A 15,037-nucleotide genomic window follows, 5' to 3' on the forward strand; every position below is an offset into this window, starting at 1 on the left:
ATACCTGTCTTACACATTTCATATCATGATGCTACTGTATAACAGGTCAAAGGTCATCCAATAGGGGCTCACCATCATGGGGGCAGTCGTGGCCCAATGGTTAGAGAGTCTGACTTTTATCCCAAAGGTTGTGGGATCGAGTCTTGGTACCGGCAAGGATTGTTACTGAGTGAATGACCAGCGCTCTCTTCCACCCTCAATACTACGACTGAGGTGAGACCCTTGAGAAAGACACTGAACCCCCAACTGTGTGTGCACTTGAATGGGTGAAAAACAGCACAAATTCTGAGTTTGGAACAAAAATAATATTTCAAGCAATAATTTTTTTTTTTTTTTTAAATGAACATTTTGTGCTGTTTCAGAAGAATTCATGTCTGATGTTGAGTCTGTTATTAGTGTGTGTGTGTGTGAGAGAGAGTGCGTGTGTGTGAGAGAGAGAGAGAGAGAGAGAGAGAGTGTGTGTGGTTTATGAGGACACAAATGTGTATAATGACATGGGTATGACAGAGGTATTACAATATGAAGGTGGTTTATGAGGACACTGCCTATGTCCCCGTAAATGTTACTCTGAGGGGGTTCAACAGAAATTCGACCGGTGTAGTGCCGAATTCTGACCCCCGCCAGATTATTACCCCCCTAGTATGGTTTAGGGTTAGGTGTGGGGGAGGGGTTAGGATTAGGGGTGGGGTTAGGATTAGGCAATCAGGTGGCGATTTCAACGAGGGGGGTAATAATTTGGCAGGGAGTCGAAAATAGGCACAACACCGGTACTGAAAGATAAAACCACTTCACCAAATAACAATTCTTTTTTCCCCTATTTTATTCTGTCAAGTGCACATTTATATAATTATCATCAAAATAAGAAATAAAGAATATGAATAAACAAACAGTCCTTTTCTCTGTGTAAATGAGTCAATGAAATAAATTAAACTTATCAATATCCAAACTTTAGATGAACTAAAGTGATGAAGGTGATGAGATGAGTATAAATCCACAAGGTTATTTGAGAGCGATGCAATGATATAATCCAATAAGAGAGAAGTAAAGATAGTCAATGGTGTTCGTTGCCTCGTTAACAAGACCCGCGCTGTAGCCTCACTACAGCGTGGAGATACAAACATTCATACTTCCCGCTTCCCGGCAGCGTGCGGTGAAATCACACGGTGCTCGCAATAAACACGGTGAAGTAAGCAACCAGAGAGGTATAGTCCAATCGTGATACAATGAGCTGAATACAAGATGAAAAGTCCTTTGTTTGAGCATAAACTCTATGAGTTCTCAAACCAGGGCTTAAAATGTGTAGGCAGGTAGCATTAGGTCAACTATGAGGTTTCCCTCTACCAAACAAACTAATTTGCTCGCCGCTAATCAGGCTTATATCCGGCAACTACTATGCACTAGTGCCATCAAGTGGCTCCTAGTGGAATTACCCTTGAACCAGGTACCTCTTCATAAGCAATAGCTAGAGAAAAAATATAATAAAAATCAGGTAACATTTAGAATGTTAAGGGGCAGGATGTTTAAACTCGAATAACAAAATTACCTCAAGTTCGCTCTGTAGAACTGGAAGTCCATAAAGTCCTCTTTTGCCCAGCCATGACTTGCTCCACACACGTCGTCTTTTTCGTTTTTTTTTTTTTTTTTTCATCAAGGCATGTAATTAATAAAACTAACGCTACACGTTGCTGTTGTTTGCTAGCTACCATTATAGCGAGAGAACGCGGGTCACGTATTGATGACGTAAAACTCCGGACAAGTCTTCTTGAGTACGTCCGTTTTTGTAAAAAAAATAATAAAAAAAGTACGTCCGTTTTTGTCGCGTCTTGACTGTCGTACAGTCTGACATTAAGACAACTGAGATCCTACAGTCTGACATGGGGATCATGTTCGTACAGTGTGACAAGCAACAATCGCAAAAGACTATTAAAAATCACACAGTGTGAGCCCGGCTTTAGGATTACTCTTGTTTCTTGGCCGTGCCATACCTGTTTGCTGTTGTTTGACCCTGCTTATGTTTGGACTATATTCACTAATAAAAGCTTGCACTTGGATCCGCTCGCTTCACGTCTCGTCGGCTCCGTCACACAGACACACACACACACACACACACACATATATAGTGAAGAATAGAAACTATACACAGAAGGGAAGATCAAAAGTGACCAAATTTCTACAAATAACAGGAAATAAAAATTATTTAAGAAAAATCATAATCGAAAATAAATAATTATGAAGCGCAACAAAACTGAGTTATAATGTCCAGCATCTTCAGTCTGGACTCCACTGATGCTCAGAGTGAAATCAGTTCCACCTCGTGCTCCCTTCCCACTGAATCGACTGGAACTGCTACCATAGCGACTATTTACACTATAAATGATGAGTTTAGGAGTTTCTCCAGCTTTCTGCTGATACCAAGCTAAACCCCAGCTATATATTCCAGGATTAGTTTTACACTCTATAGTGGCGTCTTGTCCTTCAGAAACAGTCAGAACTTCAGGCTGAGTCACAGTGATTCCTCTGGATGCTGCTGACAACAACATTATATGTGTTTCATCAAATTAAATCAACATTAAAGAGTTAAAAATGAGCATCTTTCTCTTCTGTTACCTGGAATAAAAGCTGTCAGAACCCAGATGAAGCTGCTGAAGAGATTCATTGTGTTTGTTGGTTTTGTACCGTGGTAAACAGCAGTGTGTTATAAAGTGTTTGAGTCTGAACGCTATAAACACTCGGAGCGCTGAAGCATGTGTCGATGCAAAGTGACTCTCTGTGGAAAAACCCTCCTGGAGCAAAACAGACGTGAAAAAACCCACATGCAGAAGAAAACTGAGCCTGTAAATGTGTTTCAGTCTCATGATCCAATGGAGTGTGTTTTCACTTCTTTAGTTAAGTTTGATATCATTTCTCTTTCAGTCTCTGGCTCTGACTGCAGGCTTTCTGATGATTCAGTGACAGAGTTGAATCACTGAAAGAAACAAGTTTATCACTGTGAACTCCATGAGAGGTCAAAGGTCATCCAAAATAGTTAAAAATGATCATTCAGAAACCCCAAATTAAGAAGTGAAAAGAAAATGTGATCAATACAAAGTGTGATTATATTATCTATTTAGATTTCATTCTTAGTTTTCATGCATCTAGAAACATTTAGAGATGATCAGGCTGTTTTTGTGAAAGTCACTTTAGTTCAATAATCCATGTGTGATGTTGAGTCTCAGATCAGTGTGTGTGTGTGTGTGTGTGTGTGTGTGTGTGTGTGTGTGTGTGTGTGTGTGAGTGTGTGTGTGTGTGTGTGTGTGTGTGTGTGTATGTGTGTGTGTGTGTGTGTGTGTGTGTGTGTGTGTGTGTGTGTGTGTGTGAGAGTGTGTGTGTGCGTGTGTGTGTGTGTGAGTGTGTGTGTGTGTGTGTGTGTGTGTGTGTGTGTGTGTGTGTGTGTGTGTGTGTGTGTGTGTGAGTGAGTGAGTGTGTGTGTGTGTGTGTGTGTGAGAGTGTGTGTGTGTGTGTGTGTGTGAGTGTGTGTGTGTGTGTGTGTGTGTGTGTGTGTGTGTGTGTGTGTGTGTGAGAGTGTGTGAGTGTGAGTGTGTGTGTGTGTGAGTGTGAGTGTGTTTCTCTCTCTCTCTGCTGGAGTTTGTGTTTATTTGAGTGTGACGGAGGTTTTTGTACGACGCTTTCACTAGAATGAAGCACTGTGGTACACTTTTGGTGGAGGAACTAAACTGACGATCGGTAAGTCTCTTCAATTCTATCATTATAATGTATGATATTTGATTCATTCATTTTAATTCATTTTTAGATTATTTCAGTAAAAAAAATATCTAAATTATTAATTTATTATAAGAAATGGGTTTTTTTAAGTTTCTTTAATAATTGCAATATTTTATTTATTGCATCATTTTCTTAAGTTGTATATTTCATATTGTTTTTAAATCTCATTTATCATTTTACATGAATAATTTAACTTATCTGTTAAATATTATTGTATCTTAATATATAGATGTCAGTAATTGATGATATATTCAATTATATCTTGATATATATATCATTTTATCTATAATTAATTGTAAATTGAGCAATTAAGGGTTTTTAGATGCATGAAAAAGTTTGATAATACAGACTAAATGTAACTGTGTAGGTGTCATCACCAGATAAAGAGAAATTTAGTTAATGAACATGTTAAAAATCAATTATTTAAAATATTAAGTTTAATAGAATCATCATAATACAAACTTAAAATCGCTCTGAAAATTACAGATGATTATTAGAGTCAAAATAGAAGAATATGTTTAAAATACAAATAATATTGCAATTATTTAAATTTGTTTTCTATATCTTATGACAAAATCACAATATATTAATAAATTTTCATGTGGACAATGTTTTACATGTTCTGTAATTTACTAATTCTGAAATAATCTAATTAGTATATTTCTGTAATTTATTTCATCACTTATTTACATTTTATAATTTATGTTGTTTTTAAATGCAATTACAAGTATTGATAGCAGTACTTTAAAATCTATTCAATTATTTCTTGATATATATATATATTTGTCTATAATTCTTGGCTACTTTAACAATAAAGGGTTTGTCATCAGACAACAAGGAACTTGAAGAGCATTTTGAAAATTAATCATTCAAACTATTTAAACTATCAAATTTGCTGATGTTTATGATTGTGAATCTGAATAGCATGAATATTTCAAAAGTACAATTAATATTGAAATGATCATTAATTTTGTTTTCTCAGTCATATACCGACATCACAATATAATCTTCAATTTACTTGAATAATGTTTTTCCAAAAATTCTGAGGATTATTTCAAATGTAACGTATAAATATGAAGTCAAATGATCAGTTGTTCATGTTTTTCTGCTTCTGTTGTGTGTTTGTGTGTTTCAGCTGGTCCCGCAGTGAAGCCCTCCGTGTCTCTGCTGCCTCCCTCTTCTCTGCAGATCTCTGGAGGCTCAGCCGCACTGCTCTGCCTGCTCAGCTCTTACTCTCCACAGGGGGCGCAGGTGAGCTGGATGCTGGACGGGGCAGTGGTCAGCGAGGGGGTTCAGACCAGCGCAGAGAGCGAGCGGGACGGACGCTACAGCCGCAGCAGCGTCCTGAGCCTCAGCAAAGCACGCTGGGAAGGCGCAGACCGCTTCGTCTGCAGAGTAACACATGACGGATCTGCTCAAGACACCTTGTTCCTCAAGAGCTCCGAGTGCTGATGTTTCTCCAGTGAAGAGCAGCAGGATTCACAGCAGTCACGTGATTTACAGCTCAATACTCAAGCAGTCTTTCAATCTGCTGCCATTGCTGTTCATTCAATAAAGCTTCTGAACGCCTTACATTTGTGTTCGACTGCATCATTGATCAGTGTGTCCTTCCTTCACTAAAGTTTCAGCTGCTGTTGATGGATTGTAATAGTTGAGAACAGCTGCGTTTAGCAGTAAATGTGAACTGAAGCTCTTGGGGTTTGAACATGGTCTCTGGAGACGGAGCTGCTCTATTCTGAGACGATCAGAATCACTAAAGCTGTCAATGCAAATCTGATTTTCACCTCAAACTCACAGTTTCTCTGTTTGATCGGTTCAACGCTCTGAACTGAACAGTTTCACTTCTGCTCATGCAGTGATGAGATAGTTATGAAGTCTGAGTGGTAGTTTTATAAGACAAGTTTATCAAGAATACGTGTGAGTTTATAAGATATGAGTGCACTGCAATCTCCAAAAAAAAAAAAAAATAACTATAAAACTGGAATTGAGAAAAAAGGTTATTTTTTTACTTGCTATCAATGTTCTCTAATTCTGAACATAAGTGAGTCAAACTCATCTGTCACAGTTTAATAGAGAATATATTTAGAAAACAAACTTAAATATTGCATTTTGCTGTGTTTGTCTCTGTGTGTCAGTAGTGAGTGATAGTGTTTGAGCAGCTGCAGGATCAGTCTCTGTGACTCTGACTGATGGAGGTTTTTGTACGACTCTTTATCACTGTGTGAACCACTTAATGCTCTCAGGCCAGTATAAGCTCTGACAGTAATAATGTCCAGCATCTTCAGTCTGGACTCCACTGATGGTCAGAGTGAAATCACTCTTAGATCCACTGCCACTGAATCTAGATGGAGTTCCTGACTCGAGGCTGTTTGCTCTATAAATCAGGAGTTTAGGAGCTTCTCCAGGTTTCTGTAAGTACCAGGATAAACAATTACCACTAAACACATCTCTGCTGGTTTTACAGCTGATTTTGACTGTTTCTCCTGGTTGAGCTGCTGTCGTTGAGGGACTCTGAGTGACGCTGATCTGTCCTCTACTCTCTGAAACACAACAAGAAGAAAATCAACTCAAAACTTTGACAATATACTTGAAGAAATGAATTGATACCAAACTTGTGCTCCACAAACCTTGAGCAAACGCTGTGAGAGTCCAGATGAAGATGATGATGAAGGTCATGTTGATGAAGATTGTTGTGTGTGTCAGTGATGAAGTGTTAAACTCACAGCACTATAAACACTCTCAGAGCACTCAAGCATCTGATCAATATGCAAACACACTCCACATCATTTACCTGAAGATAGTCTCATTAACAGACACAAAATACATTTTCTGAAGTGAGAAAAAAAACTTTTAAAAAAACATTTGATCTTCTAATAGCTAAACTGTTATGAATTGTATCATATCATAAAGTTGAATTAATAATTATACAAACCCAGCGTTAGTATATTGTCCTGACTCTCTCCTGTGAGACTTTGGGAATATTTTTTGACTGTAGTTGAATAGAAAGATGACTGTTAATTCATATATATTTTATATCAAATCCATGGATGTTCCTGCAGGTTTTTACAGACATGAGGATCATCACACGTGTCTCTCAATCAATGAATAAACTCAGTCTGATTATGAGTCACTTCACATGATATAAAACATGTTCACTTTCATGAATCTTTATAAAATAAATTGAAATAAATATTGTGATATGCATATGTTGTTTTTTGATGGTGAACAGCACCTGTTAAGTAATCTGATCTTTAATTTTCACATTCATTTTTACATCATTGTTAATTTTTCCATTCACTGATCTTACAATAAATTATATTCATTATCATCTGCTTTGAAATAGAGGAATGTGTTTATATGATGCTGTTAATATCTGCAATATGAGGAATGAACAAAAAGGTCAATTCCCTTATTAAACTGATCAAGCAGAACATGTTGATGATGCTCATCTTGCAGAAGATTAAGGATAAATCATAAATGCAGAATATAAATATTGTCACGAATCCGGTTCGTGGTCTTCCGTTCACTCGCCATCAGAGGTCATTCTTCCATAATATTGACTCTCACACACACGGACTGTTGCACGCCATACTGGACTGCATTTCCCATCATCCATCGCAGAATCGGCCGGTAGACCACGCCTCGAAACACTTGTGACACGCCCCGATGCTTTGATTCGCATTAGTCACGTGACATGAGTGATTTGAATCATGCTTCGGGATCTCGACACCGCGTCGAAACGTCAGTTTCACGTCAGCCATCCGTATCAAAGACCCATGCTTGCCTTAGGATTACTCTTGTTTCTTGGCCGTGCCATACCTGTTTGCTGTTGTTTGACCCTGCTTATGTTTGGACTATATTCACTAATAAAAGCTTGCACTTGGATCCGCTCGCTTCACGTCTCGTCGGCTCCGTCACACACACACACACACACACACACACACGTTGGTTTTTGTGGTTTATGGGGACTCTCCATAGGCGTAATGGTTTTTATACTGAACAAACTGTGTGTGCTATTGCCCTACACCAACCCTACACCTAAACTTAGCCCTCACAGGAGACTTTTTTAGATTTTCAAAAAAACACCATTTAGTATGTTTTTTAAGCCTTTTGAATTACGGGGACATAGGCAGTGTCCTCATAAACCACCTTCATATTGTAATACCTCTGTCATACCCATGTCATTATACACATTTGTGTCCTCATAAACCACATAAACATACACACACACACACACACACACACACATGTTGGGTTTCCATGTTTTATGGGGACATCCCATAGGCGTAATGGTTTTTATACTGTACAATCTGTATGTGCTATTGCCCTACACCAACCCTACACCTAAACTTAGCCCTCACAGGAAACATGCTGCATTTTTAGATTTTCAAAAAACTTTATGCTGTATGATTTATAAGCTTGTTTCCTCATGGGGACCAAAAAATGTCCCCACAAGATTAAGATTTACTGGTATTACTATCCTTGTGGGGACATTTGGTCCCCAGGACGTGATAAATACCAGGTGCACACACACAACACACACACACACACACACATATATATATAGTGAAGAATAGAAACTATACACAGAAGGGAAGATCAAAAGTGACCGAATTTCGACAAATAACAGGAGATAACAATTATTTAAGAAAAATCATAATCGAAAATAAATAATTATGAAGCTCAACAAAACTGAGTTTATTATAAGATCATATTGTGTTTCTTCACTGTTGAGTGAGTGATAGTGTTTGAGCAGCTGCAGGATCAGTCTCTGTGACTCTGACTGACAGAGGTTTTTGTACGACTCTTTATCACTGTGTGAACACAAGACCACCACTGATAGAGTGTCTACCCTGACAGTAATAATGTCCAGCATCTTCAGTCTGGACTCCACTGATGGTCAGAGTGAAATCAGTTCCACCTTGTGCTCCCTTCCCACTGAATCGACTGGAAATGCTACCATAGCGACTATTTACACTATAAATGATGAGTTTAGGAGTTTCTCCAGCTTTCTGCTGATACCAAGCTAAACCCCAGCTATGTATTCCAGGATTAGTTTTACACTCTATAGTGGCGTCTTGTCCTTCAGAAACAGTCAGAACTTCAGGCTGAGTCACAGTGATTCCTCTGGATGCTGCTGACAACAACATTATATGTGTTTCATCAAATTAAATCAACATTAAAGAGTTAAAAATGAGCATCTTTCTCTTCTGTTACCTGGAATAAAAGCTGTCAGAATCCAGATGAAGCTGCTGAAGAGATTCATTGTGTTTGTTGGTTTTGTACCGTGGTAAACAGCAGTGTGTTATAAAGTGTTTGAGTCTGAACGCTATAAACACTCGGAGCGCTGAAGCATGTGTCGATGCAAAGTGACTCTCTGTGGAAAAACCCTCCTGGAGCAAAACAGACGTGAAAAAGCCCACATGCAGAAGAAAACTGAGCCTGTAAATGTGTTTCAGTCTCATGATCCAATGGAGTGTGTTTTTACTTCTTTAGTTAAGTTTGATATCATTTCTCTTTCAGTCTCTGGCTCTGACTGCAGGCTTTCTGATGATTCAGTGACAGAGTTGAATCACTGAAAGAAACAAGTTTATCACTGTGAACTCCATGAGAGGTCAAAGGTCATCAAAAATAATAAAAAATTATCATTTAGAAACCCCAAATTAAGAAGTGAAAAGAAAATGCGATCAATACAGAGTGTGATTATATTATCTATTTAGATTTCATTCTTAGTTTTCATGCATCTAGAAACATTTAGAGATGATCAGGCTGTTTTTGTGAAAGTCACTTTAGTTCAATAATCCATGTGTGATGTTGAGTCTCAGATCAGTGTGTGTGTGTGTGAGTGTGTGTGTGTGTGTGTGTGTGTGTGTGTGTGTGTGTGAGTGTGTGTGTGTGTGTGTGTGTGTGTGTGTGTGTGTGTGTGTGTGAGAGTGTGTGTGTGCGTGTGTGTGTGTGAGTGTGTGTGTGTGTGTGTGTGTGTGTGAGTGTGTGTGTGTGTGTGTGTGTGTGTGTGTGTGTGTGAGTGTGTGTGTGTGTGTGTTTCTCTCTTTCTCTGCTGGAGTTTGTGTTTATTTGAGTGTGACGGAGGTTTTTGTACAAGCTTTCTCTAGAATGAAGCACTGTGGTGCACTTTTGGTGGAGGAACTAAACTGACGATCGGTAAGTCTCTTCAATTCTATCATTATAATGTATGATATTTGATTCATTCATTTTAATTCATTTTTAGATTATTTCAGCAAAAAAAATCTAAATTATTCATTTATTATAAGAAATGGGTTTTTTTAAGTTTCTTTAATAATTGCAATATTTTATTTATCGCATCATTTTCTTAAGTTGTATATTTCGCATTGTTTTTAAATCTCATTTATCATTTTACATGAATAATTTAACTTATCTGTTAAATATTATTGTATCTTAATATATAGATGTCAGTAATTGATGATATATTCAATTATATCTTGATATATATATATCATTTTATCTATAATTAATTGTAAATTGAACAATTAAGGGTTTTTAGATGCATGAAAAAGTTTGATAATACAGACTAAATGTAACTGTGTAGGTCTCATCACCAGATAAAGAGAAATGTAGTTAATGAACATGTTAAAAATCAATTATTTAAAATATTAAGTTTAATAGAATCATCATAATACAAACTTAAAATCGCTCTGAAAATTACAGTTGATTATTAGTGTCAAAATAGAAGAATATGTTTAAAATACAAATAATATTGCAATTATTTAAATTTGTTTTCTATATCTTATGACAAAATCACAATATATTAATTAATTTTCATGTGGACAATGTTTTACATGTTCTGTAATTTACTAATTCTGAAATAATCTAATTAGTTTATTTCTTTCATTTATTTCATCACTTATTTACATTTTATAATTTATGTTGTTTTTAAATGCAATTACAAGTATTGATAGCAGTACTTTAAAATCTATTCAATTATTTCTTGATATATATATATATTTGTCTATAATTCTTGGCTACTTTAACAATAAAGGGTTTGTCATCAGACAACAAGGAACTTGAAGAGCATTTTGAAAATTAATCATTCAAACTATTTAAACTATCAAATTTGCTGATGTTTATGATTTTGAATCTGAATAGCATGAATATTTCAAAAGTACAATTAATATTGAAATGATCAATAATGTTGTTTTCTAAGTCATATAACGACATCACAATATAATCTTCAATTTACTTGAATAATGTTTTTCCAAAATTCTGAGGATTATTTCAAATGTAATTTATAAATATGAAGTCAAATGATCAGTTGTTCATGTTTTTCTGCTTCTGTTGTGTGTTTGTGTGTTTCAGCTGGTCCCGCAGTGAAGCCCTCCGTGTCTCTGCTGCCTCCCTCTTCTCTGCAGATCTCTGGAGGCTCAGCCGCACTGCTCTGCCTGCTCAGCTCTTACTCTCCACAGGGGGCGCAGGTGAGCTGGATGCTGGACGGGGCAGTGGTCAGCGAGGGGGTTCAGACCAGCGCAGAGAGCGAGCGGGACGGACGCTACAGCCGCAGCAGTGTCCTGAGCCTCAGCAAAGCAAGCTGGGAAGGCGCAGACCGCTTCGTCTGCAGAGTAACACATGACGGATCTGCTCAAGACACCTTGTTCCTCAAGAGCTCCGAGTGCTGATGTTTCTCCAGTGAAGAGCAGCAGGATTCACAGCAGTCACGTGATTTACAGCTCAATACTCAAGCAGTCTTTCAATCTGCTGCCATTGCTGTTCATTCAATAAAGCTTCTGAACGCCTTACATTTGTGTTCGACTGCATCATTGATCAGTGTGTCCTTCCTTCACTAAAGTTTCAGCTGCTGGTGATGATTGTAATAGTTGAGAACAGCTGCGTTTAGCAGTAAATGTGAACTGAAGCTCTTGGGGTTTGAACATGGTCTCTGGAGACGGAGCTGCTCTATTCTGAGACGATCAGAATCACTAAAGCTGTCAATGCAAATCTGATTTTCACCTCAAACTCACAGTTTCTCTGTTTGATCGGTTCAACGCTCTGAACTGGATCAGTTTCACTTCTGCTCATGAGTTATGAGACAGTTATGAAGTTTGAGTGGTAGTTTCATAAGACAAGTTTATCAAGAATACGTGTATTTTTTACTTGCTATCAATGTTCTCTAATTCTGACCATAAGTGAGTCAAACTCATCTGTCACAGTTTAATAGAGAATATATTTAGAAAACAAACTTAAATATTGCATTTTGCTGTGTTTGTCTCTGTGTGTCAGTAGTGAGTGATAGTGTTTGAGCAGCTGCAGGATCAGTTCAGTCTCTGTGACTCTGACTGACAGAGGTTTTTGTACGACTCTTTATCACTGTGTCAACACACGATCACCCGCACAACCACCATAAGAATTTATTCTGCAATGAAAACTCTGACAGTAATAATGTCCAGCATCTTCAGTCTGGACTCCACTGATGGTCAGAGTGAAATCACTGTTAGATCCACTGCCACTGAATCTAGATGGAGTTCCTGACTGGAGGGTGTTTGCAGCATAAATCAGGAGTTTAGGAGCTTCTCCATGTTTCTGTAAGTACCAGCTGAAATAGTATGTCCCAGAATAACTGAACACATCTGTGCTGGTTTTACAGCTGATTCTGACTGTTTCTCCTGGTTGAGCTGCTGTCGTTGAGGGACTCTGAGTGACGCTGATCTGTCCTCTACTCTCTGAAACACAACAAGAAGAAAATCAACTCAAAACTTTGACAATATACTTGAAGAAATGAATTGATATCAAACTTGTGCTCCACAAACCTTGAGCAAACGCTGTGAGAGTCCAGATGAAGATGATGATGAAGGTCATGTTGATGAAGATTGTTGTGTGTGTCAGTGATGAAGTGTTAAACTCACAGCACTATAAACACTCTCAGAGCACTCAAGCATCTGATCAATATGCAAACACACTCCACATCATTTACCTGAAGACAGTCACTCATTAACAGACACAAAATACAATTACTAATTAATATTTCAATATTTGATCTTCTAATAGCCAAACTGTTATAAATTATATCAGATCATTCACTTCTGAATACATCTTCAAGACCAACTTTAGTATATTATCCTGACTCTCTCCTGTGAGACTTTGAGAATGTTTTTGACTGAAGTTGAATAGAAACATGACTTAATTCTTAAATGCTATATAAATCCATGGATGTTCCTGCAGGTTTTTAACAGACATGAGGATCATCACACGTGTCTCTCAATCACTGAATCAACCGAGTTTGATTATGAATCACGTCACATGATATAAAACGTTAATTGTTTCAGAAAGTTCAGGTTCATGCTTTACTAATAATGCAGACTGCATAAAGCAGATGAAGTAAAGTAAGGTAGTTTGTGCTGTGAGTGGATGTGTTTGTTGGAGACTCAGTTGATGTGTGTTTGTTCAGTTAGTGAAGCGTTCAGGAGGTTTTTGTTCAGCTGCTCTGTTAGTTTGTATCACTGTGGGTCACTTTCGGCAGCGGCACCAAACTGGATGTCGGCAGGAAGTAAATCATCATTTAATAATATTAATACAACAACTGACTATTAAACACTTTGTTGAACACTCTATAGAAAGGATGCACTTTTCTGCTTATTTGTATATTTTAATTTTATTTTTAGTTCACATTGAATGTTTGGCAGTCAACATTAAATATGGTTTTCATTGTCATGTCATCTGTTTTCATCCAGTGGACTATAATCATTTCTGTTATTTCTTAATAACTTGATTTCATGAGTTTTCAGAGCTTCAGCTCTTTTTTTCCTCATTGATAATTAAATTCTCATTGTTAAAAAGGCACAAGGAAATCAAAAGTACATTATTTTGTCATTTTGGCACCACTTTGATTTTGCTTGAAAATTTCAGACAGTAATTAAATTTTCTGATCAGTGCATTGATTTTTTTTTTTAAGTCAGCAGATATTTTCCAAGTAGAAATTCTGTTTGCTTAATTGTATTTTTGTTAATATTTGACAGGTTAATAATTTATTGTAGATGTAATATAAAAGTAATATTTAATGTTTTTAAAGCAAATTTTTGTTCCCCTTTTTTTCATGCTGCCATCAAAAATCGTAATGAATTCCTGCAGATACTTCGTTTATGCACATCTGATCTTTGATGCTTTTAATAAAAGTGACTAACACTGAAATTGATAATGAAAATGACTCTTTAAATCAATATATTTCACCAAACTTTCATTGCTTTGCTGATCACCGGGTTTGTAAAATTTAATTCAGGTAACTTGCAGTTAATGCTGCTAAAATGACTAATAAAACTATCACTGTATTAATTGTTCCTATATTTTTATGAATCTGAAAGGAGAAAAATGCTTTCTTCTTGACTGAGTTGAGTGTTGTGTGTTTGTCAGGCGTCACTCGTCCTAAAGTGAGCGTCCTGCCGCCCTCCAGTGCAGAGATCTCCTCAAAGAAGACAGCGACACTGGTGTGTGTGGTCAGCAAGGGCTTCCCGTCAGACTGGAGCCTGAGCTGGAAGGTGAACGGGAACAGCAGGTCTCAGGAGAGCAGCGCTGGGCTCCTGGAGAAGGACGGTCTGTACAGCTGGAGCAGCAGCCTGACTCTCTCTGAGCAGGAGTGGATGGAGAGCGTCTCAGTGAGCTGTGAGGCCACACGGAGCGGCCAGCCTGCGCTCACTGGACACGTGACGAGACAGCAGTGTTCAGAGTAGATCTGCTGCTCTTCTCACTCATGTCTCACATGGAGACTAACAGCACATGAGCGACTCCTTCATTCTCCACATCCAGCTTCAGTCGCTCTCATCTGCAGCTGCTCTGCTTTGTGTGCTTCATACAAGACTAAATGTGTGCTTTATCATTCATTCTGTTATGGTTTTATTAAAATTCAATAAATAGTAACTTTATCTATTTGTGACCTTTTGTGTCATTTTCATTTCAGGTCTTTAATTTTATACATATATTTTGCTCATTGGACTGTGAAAACACCTGCAGATTCATAAGTAAATGCAGCCAAATGATGAACCTCAAAGATATAATGATAGATAAACGTAATTATTTTGGAGATAAACATGCATAACAGATATATAAGCTGAGTCTCATTTAGAAGACTGCGTCCTCCGGAGGTCGAATCCTCTGGAGGGTGCATCCTCGGTAGGATGCGTAACGTATACGAAGTGTCCTCAACCTACAATTAAACGAGACAGCCTTCATAGGACAGGCGGAAAAGGAAACAGGAAATATCACGTTGATTTGCCAGCACATTTAGAGCATCGTTGCCATATATCTATGATCA

General features: G+C 37.6%; 2 long non-coding RNA genes and 1 gene segment (V, D, J or C); 2 read left to right on the plus strand and 1 right to left on the minus strand.

Moving 5' to 3' along the window:
* Positions 1–811: 811 nt before the first annotated feature.
* Positions 812–2,697, minus strand: LOC306863167. The gene is made up of 3 exons (XR_013783656.1): positions 2,608–2,697; positions 1,544–2,524; positions 812–1,462 (listed from the first exon to the last, which is right to left on the minus strand). It is a non-coding gene; the product is annotated as an uncharacterized lncRNA (long non-coding RNA).
* A 6,893-nt stretch (positions 2,698–9,590) lies between these two features.
* On the plus strand, positions 9,591–11,534 carry LOC306863430. Its single transcript, XR_013783684.1, has 2 exons — positions 9,591–9,924; positions 11,098–11,534. It is a non-coding gene; the product is annotated as an uncharacterized lncRNA (long non-coding RNA).
* Positions 11,535–13,266: 1,732 nt separating this feature from the next.
* Positions 13,267–14,456, plus strand: LOC306863688 (Ig lambda chain C region-like). The segment is given in 2 exons: positions 13,267–13,279; positions 14,140–14,456.
* Positions 14,457–15,037: the final 581 nt, after the last annotated feature.

This window comes from Barbus barbus, assembly GCF_936440315.1.
Source record: "Barbus barbus genome assembly, chromosome: 44".
NCBI lineage: Eukaryota > Metazoa > Chordata > Actinopteri > Cypriniformes > Cyprinidae > Barbus > Barbus barbus.